Source organism: Pleurodeles waltl, chromosome 5, assembly GCF_031143425.1.
Source record: "Pleurodeles waltl isolate 20211129_DDA chromosome 5, aPleWal1.hap1.20221129, whole genome shotgun sequence".
NCBI lineage: Eukaryota > Metazoa > Chordata > Amphibia > Caudata > Salamandridae > Pleurodeles > Pleurodeles waltl.
In genome coordinates this window covers 1,667,893,861-1,667,906,651 of record NC_090444.1, presented here as the reverse complement: position 1 = coordinate 1,667,906,651, position 12,791 = coordinate 1,667,893,861, and positions in this window count along the sequence as shown.

The following is a 12,791-nucleotide window of genomic DNA, read 5'->3' as shown; positions in this document are numbered from 1 at the left end:
GGCAGGGAGCTACAAAGTGCTGATCCCTCAATCAGAATGCATCCTTGATATTTCTCTGGGCAGAGGAGTTTGTTCTGGGTCTCACTGTAGTTTATATTCAAGGGGAATTGAATTTTTGGGTAGACAGCATCAGCAGGAACATCCTATCCTTGGTGACATACCATCAGTCTCTTCCCCTCTTCTGTCTTGTCTGCCAGGAGTTTGGGGACCCTTGGCTGGACCTATATGCCTCCCCAGCAAATGTATGTATGTATGTATGTATAGAGTATTTGTAAAGCGCATTCCGGCCCGGGGGCATCGAAGCGCTAACTAGGGTGAGGCAACAATGTCGGTGGAAAGAAGGGTGCAGGCTATCAAGGGAACAGCCAGGTCTTAACCTGTTTCCTGAAGATAAGGTAATTGTGCTCTTTCCTGAGATTTAACGGGAGAGAATTCCAAATCCTAGCGGCAGTGATAGTGAAAGCTTTATCCCCCCACTTCACCTTCTTGGTGCGGGGAACTTGAATTTGAAAGGTGCTGGCAGAACGCAGCAGTCGTGTAGATCGGTGCCACTGTAGTTTGGTAGTCAAATACTTGGGACTAATCCCGTGCGTGGCTTTATGAGAGATGCAGAGAGCCTTAAAAGAAATCCGTTGGGCTATTGGAAGCCAATGTAGATTCCTAAGGCTCTCCTTAGCTGAGGCTGATCGTGGCAAGTTCAATATTAATCTAGCAGCTGTGTTCTGCATCAGCTGCAGTTTTTTGAGTGATCCTTTATCCAAGTTAAGCAAGAGGGTGTTTCCATAGTCCAATCTGGACAGGACCAGGGCAGCAGTAATTCTCCATTCTTTTAAAATAAAGGGGAACATTTTCTTCAATTTCCTCAGAATCCACATACAGGATTTAATGGTCTGGTTGACCTGAAGTTGAAATGATAAGTGGTCATCAAAAAGAAATCCTAGATTTCTTGAAGTGGAACCAGGTAAAGGCAGGGTGCCACACTCTTTGGGCCACCAGTTAGGAGACCACTGAGCCCTACTTATCCCAAAGCAGAGAACCTCGGTTGTATCACAGTTAAATTTTAGCCAGTTGGCCTTCATCCAGCTGCTTACCGCCAACATGCAAGAGTTAAAACAGGCCGCAACTACCTCCACGTCTTTATTGATAGGAATGATCATTTGAGTGTTATCTGCGTATGAGGTTGGAATGAAGCCAAACAAGCGTATTAATTCTGCCAGAGGGGCCACATAAACATTGAATAAAGTGGGGCTAAGTGATGAACCCTGAGGAACACCACAGGGCAGAAGGTAAGAGGGGGATCTAAAATCTCCACTGCTTACCGTAGACCACCTGTTAGTGAGAAAGGACTCAAAGAGCTTCAGAGCCAGGTCCCTGATACCTACTTGATGTAGACGTTCTAGCAGAAAATGGGGGGCAATGGTGTCAAATGCTGCAGATAGGTCCAGCAGGACCAGGAAAACACCCTGTCCCTCATCGACCAGCCTCCGAATAGTGTCTGATGAGGAGATGAGAGCAGATTCCGAACTATGGGACCTCCGAAATCCATGTTGAGAAATGTCATAACCCTCTGAATCTGACAAGGAATTGACCAATTCTCTGTTGATGTATTTTTTTTCTAACATTTTAGCCAGAAAAGGAAGCAAGGCTATGGGGCGAAGATTGGTTAAATCATCATGTTTCCCAGTTTCCTTCTTTTTTAGGGGAATAATAGTAGTGTCTTTCCAAGCAGAGGGATAGATGCTGGAAGTGAGGACTTCCTGAAATATGGGGACCAGCACAGATGCCACCAACTCTGGAACCAGTTGCAGAATAGCCAGAGGGCAGGGGTCTAACGGGGACCCAGATTTGCATTCATAAAGCAGCTTACCAATTATGTCTTGCGATGGCATGTTAAACTTGGGAAGTAACCTACAATTATCAGATATGGCTGTAGGTGGAACGGAGGGGAACAATGCTGTGGTGTCGCTAGGGAGAGAATGCCCCTGAGTCTTGTCTAAAGTAAAGCTGGAGTAAATATTTAGAATTTTGCTTTCAAAGAACTTTGCTATTTTGTTTTAAAAATCTTGAGAGTTTTCCAGCTTGGACGTGCAAGGGGGGGGGGGTTGTAAGGGCATTAATAACTCTAATTAACTCTCTAGAAGAATTGGCAGCTTTTCTCATTTTTAGCGTAAAGTAGTCTGATTTAGCTGTAAAGCAAGCCTCCTTATAACAATTTAAGGCTAATTTTAAATTAAGTTTCTCACTGGCACCCGGATTAAGTCTCCAGTGACGCTCCTGTTGTCTGTTTTTCCTCTGGAGTACTTTAAGGTCCTTAGAGAACCAAGGTAGGCTGTTTTTTTTCCCCATGAGTGGTGCATATATCTTCTGAGGGGCTAATGAATCAATCGCCAAAGTAATTCCCTGGTTAAAACGGGCCAGTGGCGGTAGAACAGACATCTTAGGATCATTCCAACTGCATTTTAGTGCAGTTTCCAGGGACTTAGCTTTAATGCTTTTCCATTGTCTTATTAATTTATTCAGGGGTGTATGTATGGGGAAAGACTGTTTTTTTATGAAATTGAAAGTCAGAGTGAATGATCTGTCCACTTTAACGGGATAGTCATAAGCTTTAATTCTTCCTCAGAATGGGTAAAAATTCAGTCGAGGGTGTGGCCAGCTACATGAGTAGCCGGACCTTTCTTTAAGACCCAGTCTAAGGAGACCATAAGATTAAGGAATTCAGTAACCAACAGGTTACTACTGTCATCAAAATGAATATTGAAATCCCCTAATATAATCGCTTTAGGGGCCATAACAAACGGTTCCAACAAGTCTGTGCATTCCAAAAAAAACTTAGGGAGGGGACCAGGAGGACGATAGATTAAAAGCCCTTCTGAAACTAAAGAATTGCCATAAAAAAGTTTAAAAACCATTGTTTCACATGCCTCAGAAGTGGTGCTCCTAGCAGTCCAAGTGCAGGTAAGGTCAGACCTACAGATATTGGCCAAGCCCCCTCCTCTGGTTTCAGTTATAAAAAGGCAGTCAATATTGAGGGTGGAGATAAGTTCACTAATTTCAAATTTATGCTTGGGAAGGGATCTGACGTTATTAAGAGCAAAGGACCCCCTTTCCCTAGTGCCCCTCATACCCCGACCATTAGCATGATCAACCTTATTCCCAGCTTCCCTCAGAGCTTTATGCTCCTCCACTGTTAGTGGCCTTGGCGAAGACCAAATGCAGCGTGCACATTTCCAGGGGGCCGGATTGCCCGGTATAAGCGTTTGAAGACAAGGACTACCTGCCAGACTGCGGATATCTGGATAGGCAAGCAGGCCTTCTTTAGGGGGAGATGTAAGGTTCCTGGCCCTCTGGCCCGTCCTGGCGCGGATGGGCGCAGACGGGCTTGCCTTTGGCGCACCAGCGGCGCGCCCGCTGCGCGCGTCCGCTGCGTGGCCGTGTTTCTGCTCGCATTAAATACCCTTGAAAGAAACAACTGGACCGCTACCCAACAGGAAGTGTCCAGCCGGTAGACAGGAAGCGGGCTCTAACAGGCCCAAACTTCCTGCAAGGTCCGACAGCAAAAATGGACCTCCCGGCTACAAAATGCTCTGTGCCAGACTTTTTCCATGGAGAGTCTGGTGTGGGCAGTGGGTGCCCTCTCAGTCCCGTGGCCTAAGAGGCTGCTGTATGCCTTCCCTTTGATTCCCATCCTGCCAGTGGTCCTCCAGAAGGTCCAGTTCAGGTGATCCTCATTGCCCCTTATTGGCCCAGGCGCCATTGCTTTCCTCTCCTTCTGGCTCTGTCCCAGGGTTGGGTCCTCCATCGCCCTTGAACGCCCTCTCCTCTTCAATTTTCATGTCTGTCTCGCCAGATGTTTCTCAGGTTGAATCTGACAGCTTTGCACTTGAGGCCCATAGAGTTAGATTATCTGGGTTGTTCCTCTCAAGTGGCTTTGGAGATTCAAACGTCCCGTAGGCAGCCTACCATTTAAATCCTACAAGAAACACTGGGCTTCTTTTTCCAAGTGATGTTTGTCCCAGTCTGAGGTTCCTACGGTCATTGACTCTTTCAAATTCTTGACTTTTTGTGTGATGATTTCCTCAAGGGCCTGGTTCCTAGTACCCTTTCTGCTCAGTGGACTGAGATTAAGTCATTCCGGTCCATTTCTGATGATTTTTATACTATCCCTCCTTAGTTTTACAGTTGCTGTGGAGTTTCATATTGCAGCATCCCTCTGTTTGAAGGGAAGTTCCATCTTGGGACCTAGCTGATGCTCTCAGGGGCTTGCAGGGTGCTCCTTGGAACCTTTGGAGGAGGCTTAGTTTGTGTGGTTGTCAGCTAAGGTGATCTTCTTGGTAGCCATTATCTCTGCTAGATGTCTTGGTGAGCTTGGGCTCTTATGGTAGGTTTTTATTATCTGACATTTTTTCCTGGCCTTGTGGTGCTTCGCCTGGATCCTAAGTTTGTTCCTAAGGTGGCTTCTTCTTTTCATTTGACTCAGGAGGTCATTTCGCCAGTTTTAATGGATTCTTCTTCCTTTGTGCTCCCTTCTACTCTAAATGTGAGGAGGGCACATTTGATTTATTTGGAGTGCACAAGACCCTTTAGGGTATCTAACTCTTTGTTTGTCTCCACTCAGACTCTTAGGGGCCAGATGTAGGTAGAAAACATTTTGCGAGGTGCAAATTGCGAGTCCCAGCGACTCGCAATTTGCACCTCGCAAAATGTTATGCAGAAAGGTGTCTCAGACACCTTCTGCGACTCGCTATGGGGTCGCAAAGACCCACCTCATAAATATTTATGAGGTGGGTCGCAGTTTGCGACCCCATAGCGAGTCTAGGAACTCACAGGGATGGTGGCCTGCTGGAGACAGCAGACCTCCATGTCCGTGACTGCTTTTGAATAAAGCAGTTTTTTTTTTTCTCTTTGCAGCCCGTTTTCCTTAAAGGAAAACGAGCTGCAAATAGAAAAAATACTGAAACCTTTTTGTTTCGGTTTTTTTCAGAGTAGGCAGTCCATAGGACTACTGCCTGCTCTGAAAAAATATTATTGTGAGCATTCACAAAGGGGAAGGGGACCCATGGGGACCCCTTTCCGTTTGCGAATGAGTTACCATCCACTTAAAGTGGATGGTAACTGCAAGTTGATTTGCGACCGCTTTCGCGGTCACAAATCAACTCTACATCGCGGTGCGACTCGCAAATAGGTAGGGAACACCCCTTCCTATTTGCGAGTCTGAAACACATTTTGCGAGTCGGTACCGACTCGCAAAATGTGCTTCAGCATCGCGTAAGGGCTTTTGCACCTCGCAAGCGGCGTTTTTTGCCATTCGCGAGGCGCAAAAGCCTTCTTAAATCTGGCCCTTAGTCACTAAGGGCCATATCCCATAGACATAGAATGGGTAAAAACCTTTGCTACATATGGCCCTAAATCCGTCAGGCCATTTTCCGCACCTATGAAGTTGTCAGAGATGCTCTTCCTTCTGATGTCCAGGGCAGGCCCACTCGGGCAGTTTCTACCTCGTGGGTGATTCTGGGAGGGTGTTCATCTTGGAGTTCACCCGGGCAGCCACTTGGTCTTCTCCCCATACTTTTCTTCATCTCTACAGTCTTTGTGTTTGTGCTGACCTGGAAGGCGATTTTAGAACACAAGTTTTGGCTACTGCTGCAAAGTGATGTTTGTTTTGTTTGAACAAAACCTATCCTGCATTTGCACCGTGAGTGCTCTGTGGTCTTTTTTGAGTTTGTTATATCCTCAGTTTGTAAGGCCTGGAATAAGGAGGACACCATGAGGGGGTCAATCATCTTGTAACTTACCAGTAATCTTCATTACTCTGATTAGAGGTTTTCCTTGTCCCAGTCCTTTTTCCTCCCTCTCCTCCTGGTTGCAAATTGTGCCTTTTGCTTGGTAACGTAACAGGAGGAGGTTGGGGGGGGAGCTTAAATTAAAAAATAAATAAAAAAGTAATATTAGTGTGTAGTTGTAGTGAGATTGGCACACCCCTCAGTTTGTAAGGACTGGGACGAGAAGGTCCCCTAACAGGGGTAATGAAGATTACCCGTAAGTAACAAGTTCATCAATCCTTAAGGGGCATCTTTACTAACAGTTTGTGCAGGGCTTGCACCATAAAAGTGACACAAACAAGCACAAAGCGTAGAAGTGGGATTTACTTTCCAGTGAAAAACTTGTTTTACTCAGGAAAGTAGCTCTAAAGTAATGATACTTTATGTTAATTTGTGTCAAGGGGGAACACCATTATTTTTGACACAAAACCCTATCTCGTAACATGTAGACAGGGGACTGCGTCTCAACAATGAAAGGCTCCTTCAGCATTGCCTGGATTCAAAACCCTGGCCAGGATGCATACAATTTTCATCAGGGAGCCCTTAATTCTCTGAACCTTCTTACCGACTTTTGACTCAACAAAAGCCCCACATACTTCAGATTAAGGCACTAAGAACCGAGGAGACATGGTTAAGTAAACTCATATCTACTCTGTGCACTAGAACCCTGTATTTAAAAACACAAGTCACTGATCTCACAAGTGATTTTTACCATACCAAAGAGAACAAATTTACTAATGTTGGGATTGATGTAAAGTAAGTTATGTCTTCTCTGACGCCTTCTGCCAATACTGTTTTTTAGTCGACAGCGCCTTTCATTCTTAGACAAGTATGTCTGCTGTTAACATCCCATGCAGGTCAGCACAGGATCCTGCATGTCAAGTGACTTTGGTTAAAAGCCAGGACTGACAAAAGGTACCACACATGAGATGGGGTTATCTGGCTGATAAGTGTTCACTGTGATGAAGAGAACCTAAAACAACTCAAAAAGCGAAACCTGGTGTAAAGTGAGACATTTGGTGCAGATGGTGCACAATGAGGTGAACACCGTTTTGTGAAAACTCATCCTCATTTGTTTGCAAGAAAAAATCAGCTCACAGACAGCAAAACGACCTTGAGTCCAAAGTCTTAAAGTGTGAAAATGCCCCAGTCTGTTTAAACATACCTAATAATAACAATACCACCACCCCACCTCTAAACAACACACGCCAACCGTGTCAGCCGCATGCCTCCCTCTTTTTTGCAGCTCCTTCAAGGGGGCCCTACTGCAGTGATTTTTTTTTTCGTACTTCACTTTATTTATTTTCATAGGGAGGAAAAAAACATTTACAATACAACCATGAACCATGGCTACTAACGTAGCGGATGTTGCTAATGAAACATACATAAATTGTATCCGAGTGGAAGAGGGGCAGTCCATAAAAACAAATAATAATGGTATGGTCAGTTCGTGTTTCCATTATCCCAGTGTCTAGTGATCCAAGGGCCCAGACCTCCACATGTTAGTTGTCACACCCTCTCCATTTATTGATCATCTTTTCTGCACCAGTAAATGGTCCATTCCTCTGGATTTATTTATATATTATATATATTATAGTATATATAATATTATATATTTATAGTCGTGGGTACCACCAGTCACCAATGCTGAACGATGTCTCGCCTTCCAATCAAGATCCAAATTGCAGCTAGGGTTATCTGAGTGCAGGAGTTCGCCCAGCTCTCCATCATCCCAAATAATGCCACTTTGGGATCCAAGAGGTATATGAATGATGGCTGCCAGTACTGTGTAAACCTCCCGCCAGTATTGCTCTATGACTGGATATGTCCAGATGACATATTAGAGGGTCCCCTCGACCCCTACTCAGAGTTTCGTACCTTACACATTTCTCATTGATGGTTCAGGCCCTAGCCCCTCCTATGGAAATATTTCAACTGGACCAGTCGTAAGTTTGGGAAGATGACAAATACCTCAGCTGTCATCTTGGCCTCCTGCCACTCATCGTCTTCCATCTTCCCAACCTCACCATCCCAGGCTGCCTGCACATTAGAAGCATTGAGCAGGAGAGAGTGGTATAATCTCGAAGTACCCTTTCTGCCTAGGGGTTCCATGTTCCCCTTCACCTCAAGTGTGCTGTACTTGGGGCGTGCCCTCAGCTCATGCCTGTATGTGTCTAAAGCATAGTGCTGTTGGAGATATGTGAAGAATTGGGAGCTATGAAGTTGAAACACTTTGCTTAGTTGAGTAAAAGAGAGAATGTGATCACAATCCCATACATCACCCAGTTGGGAGATACTGATCAAGTCCTACAGTCGGAATCCTGCCTACTGTACAGTATGCTTAAACCAAGGTCCTGTCAAGCCACTTACTGTGCACCAGTGCTGCCAGTACTGCCTGCCAACACAAAAGAGAAAGTCTGGTTGGGGTGCATTAAACAGCAAGCCCAAAGTCCCTGGTTTTTCGTGGAGCACCGGCTCTACACGTCCTGAGGATTCCTGCTGTTCTCAAAACTGCCTATCACCAATCTGAATTATTTGGGTTTTCCAATGGTAAAGGCAGGGATCTGGGAGACCCAGGACTTGGATATCAGTGATTGTTGGTCTTGGAAGAATGTTGGGAATAATAAACGGGCAACTCTGGACAGAGGAGTGCAAGCATTTTATAAACTGCCACTGTACCCATTAAATTAAGGGCCAGTGAAGCCCAATTTTTCCAGATCTTTCCATGTGCGTGATAGTAATTATCTTCAAGTCCCAAACCACCTACAAGTCACATGAGATGTACACTCGCAGGTACTGGATTGTATCTTCAGCTTACTGGTACTTGGCCTCTGGTGGATGTTGAGGGGCATACTAAATAGTTGCAACTATGTAGGCTTCTTCCAGGTAACAACCAACCCTGAAGCCTCCTCGTAGATATGTGTAATATGTGACAAGCATGAAAGTGAACTCTGAAGTATGTGTAAGTAAAGAAGCATGTCAGCTGCATAAAATGACACTCTGCCTGCTGTCCCATCAGTTCAAAGGAACCTATGTATCTGCACGTCTCTCCGAAGCCACTCCACCAGGGATTCTATTGCTAGAGATAAAAAGGAGGAAGGACGGTTGGTAACGCTGGTGCATACCCTTCTGGATAGGAAAGGGGGGTGGGAGTACTCTGTTAATAGCTACCCGAGCCTTAAAGGCATTGTAAAGGGCTGCCACCAGACCCACAAAGTGTGGGCTGATGTTTGTTAGGACCTGGATTAAGATGGGTCAGTTTGCTGTATTGAATACTTTCTTGTGGTCCAGTAAGAACAGTGCAGAGAGGCACTGTAGGTCCTTGAAGTGGGCCAATGCCACCTGTAGCCCGCAGAGGCAATGTCTCTTACCCCTATTTGGTATGAAGCCATTTTGGTCCTCATGGACCAACACTCAAATCACTGCAGCCAATCTGATGGTCAGCAGTTTGGGCAGCAGTTTAACCTCTATGTTGAGAAGTGAAATAGGTCGGTAGGAAGACTGTTCCTCTGGGGGTTTGTTTAGTTTTAGAATAACAGAAATCAATGTTCTGCAAAGGCTGTCTGGGAGACAGCCTGATCTGCCATAGCATTAAAAAGATCGAGGAGCTGGGGGGTCAGCAGCACCAAGAACCATTTAAAGAATTCAAAGGAGAATCCATTTGGACCTGGTGTCTTTCCAGAAGGTGAGGCAGTCACCGCCGCCTGGATCTCCTCCAGCATCAGAGGTGCATTCAGAGTCTTCCGGTCTTCCTCTGAGAGGAACCGCACCGGGAGATTGTTCACATTGAGGTATAGCTGTTCCCGCTGTGGTGGGACCTGTTCTCTATAAAGCTCACAATAGTAGTCTGCAAAGGCTCTTGCGATTTTGTGGGTCCTAGACATCAATTGTCCTTCTTTTTAGGGTAGTTGAAGAATTATCTTAGCTCCTTCATTTCGGACTAACCAGTATAAGAGTTCACCAGCTTTGTTACCTTGTTCATCGATCTTTTATCTGAAGGCTGTCTAAGCGTGCTTGGCTGTGCCCATTTACTTATGCAGGGGGTTGCACATAGCTACTCCAGTGGTGTCTGGTATTCTCCTGTCGTTCCCACTGCAAGTGTGCATTTGAGAAGGAGGATCTTAACCTCTAGCTCCATGATCTCCAGTTCTCTATCTATCTCATTCTCTGCCCCGCGCTATTGAGGCGGTCTTATCCCTTATTGTCATCTTAAACAATTTCCACAGGCTCACTATGCAGGTCATGGACAGAGTGTTGAGATGAAAGTATTCACCGATCGCCTCACAAAGAAGATCTGTGAAGTTACTATCCTGCAGCCTCCATGCATTTTACCCCCAAATGCCCACAAGGTACCTCAAAACGGGTGCAGAAGCACACTTCGACTTGGGAGTGGTCTGGGAGAATCTGGGTGCCTGAAGGATGACCAATACCTCATGGTGAAAAAAATAGTCAATCTTCGAGCTTCAATTCTGTGGGGCAGAGTAGTGAGTGAAACCTCAGTTGTATGGGTGCCAGGCATTCCAGATATCAACCAAACCCATGGGCAACACCTATTTCATCAATGCCAAAATATAGTACAATGAAACAGCCCAGGTTATCTCTGTGCAGCCTAGCAACTGACAGTGGGAGCGACTTATGGAGGACTGTCACCACCACCCTTGAGCCTCCAGTGAATCCTGTGTGGTAGACCGTGGAAAAATCATGTCTCCTGAGAAGGGGCATTTAGTCCACAGGAGATGAGTCTCTTGTAACAGGATATCCCCAGGCGGAGAGTCTTATACCATACACCCTGTCCCACTCCTCTCCTAATCTTGTATAGAACCCCATTGCCCATTACTGTGAACTGGGTAGTTAATCTCCCTTGTAACCACATATGGGACATCAATCAACTGTGTGTTTGCGGGTAGGCAAAGACTGATTTGCATATAGCTGTGTCCAAACTGAGTTGACGTGGCAAGCAAAATAACAATGGATTAAACCCAGATCTGTCACTGGGGGTGAGTGTTTGAAAGGTTTCAACACTCTGCTCATACTTTTATTTTGTGATATTGCCTTGTGTGCCCTAAGTGGCAGGGGTATGGCCAGACGTGGGTCCCTTGCTTGCTGCGCCACTGGATTCAAGCTAGCCAGGCTGATGAAGGGTGATAGCCTGAAACCGGTCCCAGGATGCTTGAATCCTGTCCAGGGAGGATCTGGCTTGGCAGTTTGGGCTGGACTGTTCCCATAGGGAGCAGGGTCAAGACTGATTTGCATATAGCTGGGTCCAAAGTGGGGTGACGTGGCAAGCAAAATAACAATGGATTAAACCCAGATCTGTGACTGGGGGTAAGTGTTTGAAAGGTTTCAACACTCCATCCATCATTTTATTTTGTAATGTTTCTGCTTAGTGCCATCCAACATCTATAAACATAAAGAAAAAAAAAGAACCTCCCTCCTTTTCCAGCCCTCTGTAGGAGCCAAAACCCTATCATCAACTGATTTTTATCTAAATAATTTGGCCCTAATGAATAAAGTTGATCTAGCAGCTAGAGACTGCACTCATCACTCCTTATCAAGAAGAACACAACGAGGCAAAGTAAAGAGAATAACATTTTGGTAGTATACAGAACTGAGTTCTGGATCAAACATAAGGCAAAACAGAATTTATTTCGAATTGCTACAAATAAAAATACATTGAGTGCCATAAAGGCCCAAACTCAGAAATACAGAATAGTGGAAAATCATAAAACACAATATGTTTTTAGTTAAGCAAAGACAAGCAAAATTTTATGTGTCAAACTCATAAAGAGTACTGACAGCAGATCAAAGGGCAAGGGATTCTTGGTAGGAAAAAGGAAAGTCACCTCAGGACCTGAGAACCCACAGATGTTATAGACTAATCACAAAAGCTATTAATAGATTTTGCAAGTTCACCATGGTAAGATCATGGTTAGGGTCTCATTGGCAAATCAGAAACAGCAACATATTTATTACAACCCTAGTACTAACCCATTTCCTAAGGTAAAGAGAAACGTTTAACACCTACCCCTTTAGCAACTACACTGCAGAGATGTTCAGCACAAAGGAAAATTTCTCAAACAATAGCTCATAGAATCTGCACATCCACACCAGTACTTCCAAAGGAAGTCCTTGAAAATGATATTTTCACCATGCAATCTTCGTTAACAATACACTTTCTAACACTGTTGTTCATTACTAACACACTGACTTACCTGTGTTCAGGGGGTCCTCCGGCAGGATATGGGACAGGGTGCTGCTGCCAGCAGAACACCGCCAGCCCGTATTATGGATCATAATACAGCTGGCGGCGGTCTACTGGCGTGACGCTGCTGGTGGCAGCAGCGCAAGTTACCGCCATCCGCCGGCATGACCACAGCTGGATTTCCGCCATTCTTTTGGCGTAAATCCGGCTGTGGTCATAATATGGCGGACGGCTGGTTACTGCGGCGACGGTCTTTTGTCGGCCGTCGCCACGGCGGTAGGCGGTTCTTACCCCCAATATCATAATGAAGGCCTAAGTTTTTTATAAACTAAATACCAAAATATTTTTCATGTGATGACTCAATCATCAGTGACAACTACATCCCAAACAGACAAACCAGTGTTTTGCATAGTCTCTCCAGCATAAGGTAATGGTTGATCAGGAGGACAAAAATAGCTTCAGCAAAAACAAATAAGCACCATCATTCCAAGCTCCCAAATGACTCACCTGTCCAATTGGAGAGGACAGATAGGTATCAAGCATGGCACCTCATATAACCCCAAACCCCGTGGCACTGGGAATGGAGGACGATCCCTTGTCTTCTCACAGCCCCTTTCCAGATGTTGGCACGAAAACCAACAACCATTTGTGAAAGAAAGCACTGCATTTATCAAAAAGAACACACAGGGTGAGCACACGTACATCCTTGATCCTAACTCCTTCCAAAGTAAAATGTGCCCTAGTCATTTTACTAATATGTAATTAGT